The sequence below is a fragment of the Tachypleus tridentatus genome, chromosome 6 (assembly GCF_004210375.1).
Source record: "Tachypleus tridentatus isolate NWPU-2018 chromosome 6, ASM421037v1, whole genome shotgun sequence".
Lineage (NCBI taxonomy): Eukaryota > Metazoa > Arthropoda > Merostomata > Xiphosura > Limulidae > Tachypleus > Tachypleus tridentatus.
Genome location: NC_134830.1, coordinates 84,345,621 through 84,360,766, shown reverse-complemented (window position 1 = coordinate 84,360,766; position 15,146 = coordinate 84,345,621).

The following is a 15,146-nucleotide window of genomic DNA, read 5'->3' as shown; positions in this document are numbered from 1 at the left end:
AAGCCAGGTGACACTGAATGGCTTGCTCATATAGCTGCTATATTTGTGCAATACAACAATGCCAAATATAACTGTGCATAAACTGAGATATGTGATCACCATATCAATTATTCTTAGGATATGATACCTTGCTGGAAGTTTTCATTGTTATCCTAAATGTCTTTTACTTCTAAAGGATATCAAAGTAGAAGTACTTGATACTAATTTCTTTACCAATATTAAAGAGCCAACAAGCACCGTAAAGTTCGTTTGTATTAGAAAGATATACTGGGAATAGAAGTATCCGACAATGAAGCTAAAATCAGAAATAATGGAGATGGTTACTCTGTAGGTAAAGAGTTATCCATCCACACTCAGTTGTTAATTACATGGTTTTTATATGAATACCCATCAAGAAGAATAAAATGCAGTACCTATTGGACACATGAACAAGAGCAATGTGCTACAATGTAAGAACCAGAGCAGTGAAGCAGTTTTGTGGGCCTTAAATATAGACACCAATACTAGACATATTGTTTACAATACGCATTGAGGACGTGTAACACTGGTATCTAGTTTACCTTAACCTTTATTAATGAGCCAGTAGTCTCTCAGGAAGCCACTCCAGGGCCTCCCACTTTCAAAAGTTTAAGGTCACATAATGTGTTTCACCGACTATTCAACTACCAGGATATTTCCTTTCATTGACTATATGCCAGCTGTGTTCATGGTATCTAAACATCAGTAAGTTGTTGTTGTTTTGAATTAAGCGCAAAGATACACAATGGGCTATCTATGCTCTGCCCACCACGGGTATCGAAACCCTGTTTTTAGTGTTCTAAATCCACAGATACCGCTGAGCCACTGGGGGTGGCAAATTAGTAAGAGGTATAAAAGAACATCAGGTCCTTTATGAAATGTAACGTTATACTAAGTATATAAATATATGAACAATTAGCTCTAATACCTTTAGTTACATTAATTGTTAATAGGCGATTATATCAGCACTATAAAACAGCAATATAAAATAAGCATTCCAGAATAATTCCCATTGTCGATCCATACTAAACTGATAACCAAGAAACACCTGTTGGTAAACGTGTTACCATCAGCAACCATACAGTTGAGGAGTTTTCGATTCTGCCACTTATTAGTGTTCCAATAAACGTTCACAAAATAAAACGACTGAAAATAAAATTAATCCATAATCTGGAAACCCTACAACCATCTGGTTCAAATGAAAGGTTCTCTTTTTTATAGATTCTTATTTTCTCCAAATTTTGTTTTAACTTTAATTTCAAACTTTTATGTTTTCTTGACTTGTAATATTTATGTATAAGATGCAATTTTGGGTAAACTTTTTATCCTCAACGTTCAAAATGCTATTTTGTTAGGTACATAATTTTTAAATTATGCGCACGCGACCTTATAGTTTTAGCTTTACAATATGATGAAGAGCACTAACTCAAAACGTCATCCTTTTAAAATAAAAATAAAACAAAATTTGGCGACTGCTCAACTTATTATTTAATTTGTATGGTAAGAAAGCATTGTTTGGCTCAGGTGGCCATATGGTCTACAAAGATTTTACACACTCATGTTTACTGAGTATTCTCTTTTTGTATATTTTCAGGCTGTTGCTATAGTTTCGTACCAACAACCTCTGATGCTCTGGAAACATACATTTTCTCATAGGTATGGTGCAGGGAAAGTATGTTAGTTATTCTGTTAGCTTATGTCACTTTGCCTTTATATAATACTAAAACTGATTACTTTATTTCTATCTGTTATACACCATAATGCAATCTATTCCTATTTCTGAGTTATCATTGTTTGAGTCAACACTGCTTGGTGTTTGAACATAAAACAGAATGTTTCGTGTGTGATTTTTATCACTACATCTACAGGTGATAACAAGTGAGACATCCTCTTCTATCATTCTGTATTTTATTAGGATCTTCGCTCCTGCTAATACTGTACAGACAGAAAGCTGAGTTTTTTGATACTCTTATTGAAGCCATTGAGGTGGGTACCTCTTCATACTATGTTGTGGTGGGACAGACCACTGGTCTTGAATGCTTGTGAAGTTTCTCTTATATGGCTACTTAAATCCTGTTGCAATTTTTTTGTTATGAGTTTGTTTCTCGTTCATTTGTTATTCATTCTGCCCTTTAGTTTATCTATAAAATTTTAATTACATTAAAATGCTAACTTACTTTCTAGCTGATCATGTTTATTTTGAGTAAATATATAGTTGTCATAAAACTGATAGTAGCATCCCTAGTAGTGATGCGCATATGTTATTAATGTAACAGAAGATCATGTGAATTTGCGATCACATCAGATGTACTCTCGTAACATAACTCAATGAATAAATACCTTGTCATAAACTTCATAAACTGAGTTACAACTCTGTTAGTGAATGATATAGTTATTGAATTATTTCTGTTTATTAATTTAAAAAGGTGATTTCGTATTTTTGGAATTATAATTTTGTATGGTTCCATTAGTTGAAACTGTTAATATTGATATTTATGTTTCATTGTCCATTAACATTAGCTTCAATTCCTGTATAGGTTTATTAAATTCTTTTTTGATAAGTGATGAATTTTATTCTAAAGGCTGTTCTGTTTAATAAGTAGTTTTTTGTTGAACCTTGGTCATAACATCTTATCATATTAGACTGTTACACAATCACATAGGTTCTGCTAATGTTATAATGTTTCTGATGTCTAAACGGTGCTGCATGGAATCGTTTGATAAGCCTTCAATAAACTTATAAACAAAACATGCTCATGATCTATCGTAGCCATGTTTGGATATGCTTTGCTTTTAAACGGCACAAATAACCTGCGTAGTATATCAGGTTCTCTAAGAGTCATCTATATTTTATACTGCAGTATTAAATGTAGGTTCTTGGATATTATGCAGCTGTTCAAATCCTAAAGGTTTAAAGGTTTAATGATAAAGAGCATCTGAGACCACGCTATCCAGTCTCAAACGAATGAAAGGAACTGCGCTGCTTGTTTATGAATCAAAGAAATAAATGAAATATTCTTTTTTGCACCACCCTCATAAGATTTTATATTTATTGGTTTAATACATTAAGAACCGTGAAACAATAAGTAAAAATGGCTTATCTAACGCCAACAATAGTGGCAACTGACACACGATTTTTGGTATTTGTATTTGTCTGAACGCATTCCACATACGTTAGACTAGCTGAACAACAAACTTGGAAGATAAAGCCATCTAGTCCTACCTTTCCAACATACAGCTAAGGCTTACTCAGGCATTGCTTAACTCAGAGAAAATGACATTGAGTTATAGAGGTGGGTAGTTCAGCATAAATGAAGAACAAGCTTCTAAATTGCTGTAACAGATGCGGTTAATCATGGGTTTGACTTTCATCCATAAATTCATAAGTGCAAATAACATTTTTTATTAGTCAATTAAATAAGTGCAAACAGTTACCCTTCACATATTTCTACAGTAATGCTACAAGTTCGGTTGGAATAGCTATTAAACAATCGGTGATTTTGACAAGATCGTTCCATTTTCTAGTTATAATTATTTATGTGTTGCTAAATAAAAGTGAGATGTCAAAGTAACATTACATAATATGAAGTAGTTCTGACCATTATTCTAGCTTTGGCTAGTGGATCCAGACTGGATAAAGATAGGGAGAGAAAGAGTGAAATTCATAAAAAAAGAGCTCCATAAAAATTAGAGAAAGAAGTATGAGAGAGCTCTTATATTAGTTTTAAAAGTTTCTTAGATAATAATTTTACGTTATAATTGGGAGTATCATCAAATCATGTTTATTCAATGAAACTGCAGTGCACAGTATGACTTTCAATTTGATTCGTTCCAGGCACTTATGTGTTGAACTTCTCAGACATTCGATCTTTCTTCCCGTTACATTTTCAGGCTAAAAACAACGTCTATTGTAAGAACTTACAGTTCTTTTTGTTATAGCGTCAAATTTGGTTGCTATCAGTCTCATCACAGGTAATTTTATCCCATCATTTATACACTCCTCACCTGTATGTTTCGTGTTCCATAAGAATCCTATCAAATCTCTTGATCTAGGATGTCTGTGCTTGATGTGACAGAGTCATATTGGTCCCTGCAAAAAGTTCAGCTTTCAGACATTGATGCCAACACATGAATAAATGAGAGATGCGCAGTTTTCGGTTTGACTTTGTATTATTATTGGTCCTTCACAAAATTTTCCCAAATTGCTGCCTCATTCTCTGCACTGATTAAACACAAACTGCATTTCAGATATATATACCGAAAGCATACCCACGTATTTCATCACTTAAGTGTGCCTCAATAAAGACATCACATTCAGCCAACATGAGATAATATAATATATTTTTTCTGGATACTGACACCAGTACAAGTTACGTAAGATCAGCAATATTGCAGGCACAGAATCAAGTACAATGTGTAATTGTGAGCTACATATTCAGATCAACACTTCAGTGCATCTTGGCAGTAGCCCTGCAGTGCACTGAAGTGGTGATATGAATATGTAGCTTACAATTACACATAGTACTTGATTCTGTGTCTGCAATAATGCTGAAGTATGTGACAGTTGAATGGATATGTTGTGGAAACAACTCTTATAAATACGTGGCTTGCATAACATTTTTAGAAGCTCTTTCTTGATTATGTTGCATACTGTTGATTGGAGCACAGCAATGGCTTTTACCACTAACCTTTATTTTCGGGATTTTCACTTGCAACAAAATGTTTCACTTTGTTTACCATGGTTAGAGTTTGACTCGTTGTTGGTTTCATTTTGAATTGTCCTGGTACCTTAAGTGAATACATCTTTCTTCGTTTTCCAATGCTTTGTTTGTTGGTTTGTTTTGAATTTCACACAAAGCTACTCTGTGCTAGCCGTCCCTAATTTAGCAGTGTAAAACTAGAGAGAAGGCAGCTAATCATCACCACCCACCGCCAACTCATGGGCTACTCTTACCAACGAATAGTGGGATTGACCGTCACATTATAACGCCCCCACGGCTGAAAAGGCGAGCATGCTTAGCGTGATGGGGATGCAAACCCGCGACCCTCAGATTACGATTCGCACGCCTTAACACGCTTGGCCATGCCGGGCTTTTCCAATGCTACTGGACACGTTTTTATGTTACAAATGTATATAAATATTTTACGTTGGAAAATGATGTTCAACTTTCCAAAAGCAATAAAATTCGATTGCAGCACACTTCTTATGAAATGACATTGTTAAAATGAAGTTGTAACACAGTAACGACAGAAAGTGTTCGTACCCCTGCGTCGTGAGTAGTTCTTTCCTCATAACTTAAAAAAGTATCATGATTAGGATAATGAAAGTATAGTATATTATAAATATTATACTAACACACATCTACATAAATTTGTATGTAAATTGAACGACAAATATAAACTGTTTATAAACAAATAACCAAACATAGGAGGGGCAGAAAGTGTTCGTGCGTCTACTTTAATCTCTCCTCATTGCCCTCCATGATCGTTTGACAGTACTCGACTGGTATTTTCTTCCATTCTTCTTTACAGAAGGCCTCCAAATCTTGCAAGGTTTTTGGATGACGCTGATGAACCTTGGTCTTCAACTCATGCCAGGCGTAGATCCTGGAGGATGGGAGATACATCCCCCTTCATTTTAGGTGGGGGTATGGTGCATACAATCATCCCCCCTACAGTTTGGTCGGTCTGCTGAATTGTTTTATTGCATCACAGGCCTACAAATTGTAGAAGCACGCCTATATTAAAGATGTACATTTCGGCTACTGAAAAAAGCTTTTGGATCTAAGCGATAGTTCGTAAGTATCAGTCGGTAGGCCTAAGTATACATGCAAGGCTTGCAAGCACTATCACAGAATCTACCTACGTCTTGTTCGTAGTGTAAGATTAAGTAAAATTTTCATCACAACAGATTGAACAGAACATGAAATTCGAAAATATTACTCCCAAGCGTAAACTCCTGTGATCTAGATCTGGCAGGCTATTTATAGCTTGTAGCTGCATCAATCTTATGTGTATATTGTGCGGTTTTCCTACGCCATTTGTTCTTATGCATGTCTAGCCGGTTTTATTGTCGAACGCCTCACTCTCTTTAGCTGCCGTTGACCATAGTGTACGTTTAGTGTACAGTTAACGACAGGTTCGGGCTGCTCGGATCCAGACGAGCCCTACATCACCCCCTTCCCCCTCCGCTCCCTTTAGTCACAGCCTCGATTTTACAACAGGGCTCATTAGACATGTGTTTGTGACCCTCATTAATCTATGAAATTTCAGATTATCACCGCCCTCTAATAAAGTGCTGGTGCTTTATGGTAAAATAATAATATATTATTTTATCATAGATAGTAAAAATATTGTATTTTCTTGTATAATTAGAACACAAAAGGAACGATTTCAACGGCCTGAAGCCTCTACTCAAATTGTATTGCGAGTTTTTGTTTAGGTGTTTTTATTTAATAGACATGCTTATAGACATTATATCACAACGTGTTTGCCTTTTGATGAGCTTTAACAGGAATATAATATATTTGTTATTGTTTAAGTATTTTTAGAGAAACTTGCAATTACTTGTGTTGTAACTTGCACACATTATTCTCCCAGCGATGTCCAGGCGGTCAGTCGGCTCGGTAGTCACTGTGAGGTTCGCGCTTTCGATTTAAATACATTGTACAGTTCAGTCCTACTTCCATTCTGTTCTATCTTCGTTCGTTGTACGTTAGAGTTTTTCAATAAAGACTGTATTTTAGCCTGTTGAGTCATCTGGGAAACAGATTCCAATTATGATAAGCAAGCGTCTGAAACTTCCCGATATTAGACAGTTCTGCAAGCCAGTTACTGGTACTACAAGTGACAATGCAGATGCAGATAATCCAACAACCTCAAGCAAAGGAATAGAAACTTGCCATACAGAGGAAGTACAATGTTCATCAGAGGACGAGTCTGAAAATGCTTGTGCAACTATTGCACATCATGAACCACCAGATAGTTGTGAAACAAGTTTGTGTAGTAATGAAAAATCTGACACTCCACAGATACAGTGTGGAAAGCCATATCATCCAGATGCACAACTAATACCACGACAGAAAGCAAAAATCTCAAAATATCAACTTTCAGGGCAAATGGTTTGATGAGTTCCCATGGCTGCACTTCGACAATCAGAAGGCGGAAAATAGAGTCCTTTTTACAGGGAAATTGGAGAGCCCAATGGAGTATGCGTACATATCCACCGGTTTTTGCAACTGGAAAAAGGCAAAACAGAAATTCGACAAACACCAATCCTCCTCTCAGCACAGATTCGCTATATCTCCAGAAGGTTCACTTGATGTAACTCCAGTGACTGTCCAGCTACATGATGGAAAAAAAAGCAGCAGGAAGAATGCAAAAGAAGTCTAGCCAAAATATTCAGAAGTTTACGTTTCTTACTGCGTCAAGGTTCAGCAATACGTTGACATACTGATACAGAGAGGTACTTCCTGTAGTTAATGAAGCTCCTGGAAGAGGAAGATCCTGAGTTGACGGCCTACTTGTCAAAGAAAACCACATTCACATCACCCCAGGCCCAGAATTAAATAATGGAGATGTTCAGCCATCAAATACTGAGGAACATAGCACACGAAGTGCAGCAAAGTAAAATCTTTGCATTAATGGTTGGTGGCACTCAAGATGTTACAGGTGCCGAACAGGAAGCAATCTGTGTACGATATGTAGATGAGAACCTTGACGTCCATGAGATATTTCTTGGTTTGTACAGTGTTTCCAATACAACTGGTGAAACAATATCCTCGACTATACTTGATGTATTGACTAGACTCAATTTACCACTGTCAGGATTAAGAGCACAAACTTATGATGGAGCCGCTAACATGAGTGGTGCGTACAGTGAATGCCAGGCAAAAATAAAAGAAAAGCAACCGTCAACTTTGTTTTTTTACTGCAGAGCACACAAGGCTAATTTAATAATGCAACATGCAGTTGAAGTTGTGAATGTGTTCGAGATTCTATCCAGTGGGTAAATGAACTTGGTGTCTTGCTTCAGAAGTCAGGCAAATACAAGACAATCTTTGAAAATATTGTATCGTCAGACAGCCACAATGGTCCAGTTAAATAATCCGTCCACTATATCCAACATGCTGGTTGTGCCGCCAATCTGCAATTACATGTGCTAATGATCACTACAGTGACATTGTTGATTCTTTGTCTGAATTAGCAAATGAAAAATCAGATGTAGCACTGAAAGCACGAGATCTGCTGGACATATTTGACAAAGGAAAAACCGTTTTAGGATTGTTGATGGCTCAGCATCCATTAGCTGCATTATTGGAACTAAACCGCGCATTCCAAGCAAAATCAGCAACAGTATTTGGCATGATTGAAGCATCTGCAATGACAGTTGAGCAATTGCGGGTATTGCGAGCAGAGGAAAATTACAACAAAATGTTTGATGAAGCTGACAAAAAGGTAACTTCCTTAGATCTGGTGCCTATTGAACTACCACGCATTTGCAGACCCCCCAAAAGGATCACAGGTGTTGGCTCAGCACACCATTCTGCGACAGCTAGAGATTACTACAGAAGCCAATATTTTGAATTTGTGGACACAGTCATAGAACATCTGACCACTAGATTCAATGCAGACAACAATGACTTGAGGCAATATCTGGCACTTGAGAATATGAACACATCTGGCAAGGTTGACAACTCGGTTATAAACTTCTATCCAGAAATCTCTGCACAACGGCTCGAGTTTCAGTTGCCCATGTTCAAAGGAACAACAAAAACAGTATCTCTGAAAGGTGCGAAGGAAGCTTACTGTAAAATGCATGAAACAAGCCAGCAGATGTTTAGTGAAGTGTTTCTTCTCATGAAAATTTTGCTTGTATGTCCAGTATCCAGCTGCGAATGTGAACGCAGCTTTTCTGCATTAAGACGGTTGAAGACGTGGTTAAGGTCATCTATGTCTCAGTGCCACTTCAACCATGTGGCAGTTTGTCACACTCACAAAGATGAGATCGACAAGATAAATATAGCAGAGCTTATCAAAGAAATCATAAACAGATCATCACAAGGGAGGTCTACGTTTGGGAACATGTAGACTAGAAGACTAAATGAATCTTACTTCAATGAAAAGTATGAATAACTATGTGCTACATTGTATTGATGTGTAGTTTTCAAGAGTTCGCAAAGACATTTTAATTATTTTTATTAAAGAACATGAACAGTTTTTCAGTAGATATCAACTTATCAAGAGTAATTACTAATTTTATTAATGTTTGAAAACGTAATTCATGCAATAACAGTTATTAGTAACCTTGGCAAGTATGATGGCCATCTTTTATACTATGCAGTGTGCAGGAATAAATTCATGTGGCAGTTAATTTGTGACACATTTGTCTTTTTTCTTTTAACATTTTGAAAATTGTTCACAACACCTCACTTGTACAAACCTACATGGAAACCTTGAAGTATCGTGGCAACAAGATTACTCTGTGACTGCATGTTTACAGCTTTCAGGTTCACGTAATCAGAGATTACCAATTTGCAAATTGAACAGTCCACATAAGTGGTTGCAAAAATCATCCCTCCCCATCGGGTGTAAAAAATCTACGACCCTGCTTATATGGTTTCTCTGTAACCAGGATTGCACATATTTCGATGTGTGCTTAGGGTCACTGTCGTGCTGGAAGATCCAACGACGCCCAAGCCGCACGTTCCGAGCATCATTCTTGATATAAGTGCCTAATATATCAACGTACTCTTCTTTTTTCATGATTCCGTTGACGCGGTGAAGGCTGCCTACACCAGAAGAGCTGAAGGAACCCCAGAGCATGATCGAGCCACCTCCGTGGCTACATTTAACTGTAGGTACGGTGTTCTTTGGAAGATTTCGTTCCCCCTTCTTATGGAAAATATTACGAACATCATTGTCGCCGAAAAGCTCGATTTTAGTCTCGTCTAATCAAAGAAAACTCTTTTATCTACATTCTTTTTTCCATACCTCAATCGTGCTTCTAAATAAACAGGCTTTAAATATGGAGTTATACGAGGACGGCATGCTTTGAATCCAGAAGAGCATAACATGTTTGTAACTGTAGAGGTGTTTACTTCAACCCGTTTCCATTACAAGTTTCTGTATGCCATTTAAGTGTTAAACGAAGGTTCCTATTAAATTATCTGAGAACCTTCCTCTTGGTTCTCTCTGGAATTTTGGTGGGACGTCCGGAACGAGGGAGGATAGCAGTTGATCCTGTAAGCTTAAACTTGGCAATTATGCTTTGAACAGTAGATTTCGACACATTAACTTGTGTAGCAATACCGAAAAGAGACACACGAGACTTGTATTTTACAAAAATTCGGTTTTTTAAATCACTGAACAGTTGTTTCCTGTTCGCCGTGATGACGAAGCAGATAATGACGGAAACGGCGCTAAATTGCAAGAAGTACATTTTTTGCTGGCTGAATTCCAATAATTATGAACCCAGTGTCTAGTTCTAGAATGGTATAATGTAGTTTATTCGCCAAACTAAACAAAATTTTTTCGGATCTTTTCGAACACTTTCTGTTCCTCCTATTTTTGGTTATATGTTTATAAACAGTTTATTTGTCGTTTAATTTACATTAGCCTACTTGTGATACTTTTTAAGTTATGAGCAAAAACCACTAGGGACGCATGGGTACAAATACTTTCTGTCGTAACTGTATACTTATTTGTATATGTTTTTGTTAGAGTATTCACCCACTATACTACCAGTTTAGCTTCTGGCCTATCATAAATCAACCTGAAGAAACATACAATTACAGCTTTTACTATATAAAGCCAAATGTTTAATATTCCTGGGCATACTGTTTTGTTTTCAACTTGAGTTCCATAGATTTAGATTAATTTTTAAACCTGCCCTTTCTTCTTATAAAGGAAATTATAATAACACTAACAATTTCAAGGAGTGAACTAATATCACAAAAATTCCAGGTGCTCTGACAATCGCCAAAGAATAGCAATGGAGAAGTATATTTTGATAGCAGATATCCCTCAATTTGAGGCTCTTTTGGAAATTTCTCGTTTTTTTCTGGAACCTAATAACTCAAGAATGCAGTAATCACCATTAACTAATCCTCAACTTTGTCAAACCAGACAGGAGAAATTCCATCTATTTATCAGAGGCCAGACACAGCACATCTATTTCAGCCTAAACCATCACCATTAATAGACCATTTCTGAGAAAATAGAAGAAAGTAACAGCAATGATAAAACATAAAATGTCCTGTTAGAGACTTTTACAAATAAAGAAATAATAAAACCCGCAACCTCAACTGGATCTATCAGCAACAGTTCTGACACTAATCCTGGTATGTTATATGTTCCAATAAACGTTGTACCTCAAATACCACTACCAGCTTCAGGTAGTATAGTTGACGAAGATCTAGGCCGTAATGTCATAGAGAGAGAAGTGAAGAGGAAGTGGGGCTACAGTGAACAACCTATGATGATCAAAGAGCTTCACCCAATCTGGGAGGAGTTAGCCAAGACCAGCAAAACTGAAGGAAATAATAATAAAAACATTTTAACGAATAAAAATCTAATGGTTTCTCTGTGTAAGTTTTATTTTGTTTGGCTATCATCTGAGAAACATCGTTTTTTTTTCTCACTTGTCATATTTTAAACAATGAGTTTTAAATTTGTTTTCTTTTGCATACGTTTTCATTCATTTGCCATGATTCTCCCGAACTTTAAAACTAAGGAAATAAAATATACCATGCAAGAAACACACCAGGCATTTTTCAATTATATAGTAACTCTTTTTGTCCACACAAATTTACGTGTTTATTTCAGGTATTAGCAAAATGTACAAATAACTAGTTTTGGTATGCGAGACCTTTATTCTTAAGCTATTTGTGTTTCTGACCTTTCTTATGGAATGCATCATTGAAGAATAACTTAGTTTTGTACGAATGTGTTCTCTAATATTATCAGTTGTAAAGAGATTTAGAAATACTTTCGAGACTCTGTCCTTCATATTTTTACTTATGGAATAACCAAATGACTTGGGTAACAAATGCATTTCGGGAGATTTTACCCTATTGTAAAAAGTGTGAATTCTCTCACTCCCAGGTTTTCAATAAATTTCGCGGAGTTTCTCGAATTTTGTGAAAACTTTATGAACAGTTTGTAACTAGAATAAAGTATTACTGATTTTGGATCTGTTGGTAATTTACATTGAGTCTGAAATAGTATAGAGCGTGAGAAATTTGTAAGCCAAACTATTATATTAACGTCTACAAACTAGGCCTATCGGTGAACACTAGTTAAGGTAATTTGTAGAATACGTATTCGAATGCATGAAACACTTTTGTGGGCTGGACTTTATAATCGTCTTTCTCCCAAATATTTCTGATAAACCATCCAGCACTAAAAACCGTGGCAACACTGCTACATTACTGTGCCAACAAGCAGTATTCAACAGTCACAACCTCAAGTTAGGTACAGATTTAGATACTTGAATAACCTTATCACACTGATATTAAGGCCAGTTGTTTTCAATTAAGTATATTATATGGCGTTCCTGAAATATATAAATATAATTACTTATTTTGACAATTATTTTCCAACATAGGTAAATTTAATTTTAACTTAGCTCAATTACAATGTTTAAATCAACTCCCCTAGGCACTCGTGAATAATGAATATACAGTTAAAAATAACTTCCAGTGCAGTCCTTTGATATCTCAACGACAAATTGAGAGCTTATAGTACTAAAATACAGGGGCCTGTGTGTGTGTGATTGTGTTTTACTTATGGCAAAGCCACATCGGGCTATCTGCTGAGTCCTTCGAGGAGAATCGAACCCCTGGTTTTAGCGTTATAAATCCATAGACTTACCGCTGTATCAACGGGGGATATTTTGGGGCGGACACAGCACAAACTGTCTGTTAGGTGCCTTTCCACAAAAAAAAACAAATTCGAATTTATTCAGTCCATGAAGTACTTAAAGGGATTCCAGCAAAGTACTATTTTGTACTTTTATTGAAAAAAAATATTATCATATGATTAAAATGAAATCGTAGTTTAAATTGCGACAACAGTGCCTTTATGAGAACCAGCATAATGGGTAATATGAAAGAGATGTAGGTACATTCACTGACGTATTTTACCCTTTTCGTAAAGAAACTAAAAGTTGGAAAAAATAAAGAATATCTTAATCTGACAGTGATAGTATTAACGACTTCGCTTTCCACACTGAAAATGTATTTTAAGTATGTAAATGGAAGTTTGAATATGGTGAAGTCCAGAAATTAGTAAATGCACTGCACCAAAACACTTCTCAAAATATTTTGAACAATGAAATACTAAAATAAACGCAGATAAGAGTTGAAAAGTCTTCGAACAATATGAAGAAAACTAGACTGGAATTAGCTGAAGCATTCAATTATGTATTTGAAATACACAATCTACTATTAGAGTGATCATTGTTCTGAATAAATATAAATATGGTTAGAATACAAAACGTAACAAGTAAATAACCATATCAATCGTGCTGACGTTTAAATTAATTTATATCAAACTTTATTTTTAAAAAAACATGCAAGACTATACAAATAATGAAGATAATTTATAATATTTAAGGGGTATACCTTACAACTCTCCTTAAGTTGTGCAGATAATGTATTTTGCGTTAATCTGGATATACAATATACTTTTGCAAGAAACTATATACGTATATACAGGAGTTACTTTTGAAGGTTAGTCACGTAATAATGGATTATGTCAAAGTATTTGTAAAAACTGTTTAAAGATCTCACTGAACAGATTCATTTCACATTTAATAACCAAATCCATCACCAAAGTAAATGGAGTTATAGAGAGTTATCCATTATACTCTTGTTTGGTTATCATGGAAAACCCAGTCAATGTCGTACTGATTCTAAATCAATTTTCTACATAATATGAAAATAATATCCCTTCTGTTTGTAGACAACAACCAAAACAAAGAGCAAGAAAGTTTATTTGTTGATCATACACACCGCGTCACATAAACTTTAAATTCATCACAAAAGGAGAAATATATTAAATGGTCTTCTTTGGATAGCCTTTTCCCCACGGAATATCATAGCTTAGGTTATGTCAAAATCTTGCACACACACACTGTTGTTTTCTCACACAGTCAAATAAAATCTTATGTTCGTCCTTGTGTAATGTGTTTACAATAACTAAAGCGAATTGCATCAAAGAGGTGTTAAAAGTGTGATTGTTAAATTCCTAACCGTCGCAGTAAGCCTAGTTTCTTTGCGCCATAAAACGCCGAACCAACCAACCAACGAACCAAATTCCTACCCACTTAATAGCGTTAAATAGTGACACGCAAATGTTTTAACAAATATGCTCTCTGTAAGAAATTAGTATTTCGTGTTCCAGCTACCAAAGACCATTATTTCTGCATTTAGAACATGAAAAAATTCTGAGATTTTTGAAATCTATTAATATATACTGAGATTTTTGAAATCTATTAAAATATTCCGTAAATATTATTTTTATTTACGACATTTATTCAAAATATATTACAAAGCGAGAGTGTTTTTGTTTTGTTTTCAAAAATGTGTAAAATTTTAACATGCAGATGTCAGTCTGCTGGTCAGTTTCATTGAAAAATGCTGAGTGTTATGCAACTAATTGGTACAATAGTTAATTGACTATTCTGATTTTATTCTTTCGTTATTAAAATTGAATTGTTTCGTTGAGGTTAAAAACTTATAATCTTCCAGTATACGAGAAAGATATATTATGTGGGTCTGCATTTCTACGTTGTTCAGAGAGTAAGCCTTTTTTCTAACAACAATAATACATTTTTAAACCCAGTTCCTAATCAGTTGAAAATATTCCGAGGAACTCATAGGAAGAGAAATGAGTGTTTTTGCTTTCAATGTTTCAGTTAGTGGAGTAAAAGCAAATATTTGAGTAGTTTCAAACATTATTAGATGTTTACTCTTTACAGTTAATTTGTCATTTTTGCGTTACTGTCTGTAGTTTTTTATGCTGGTGACGACTCAAATGCTATTCGTCATACAAAGATATAACTTCATTCTATGGTTAGATTACTCTCAACTTTATAAATCTTTTTGTACGAACATGACCTTCGC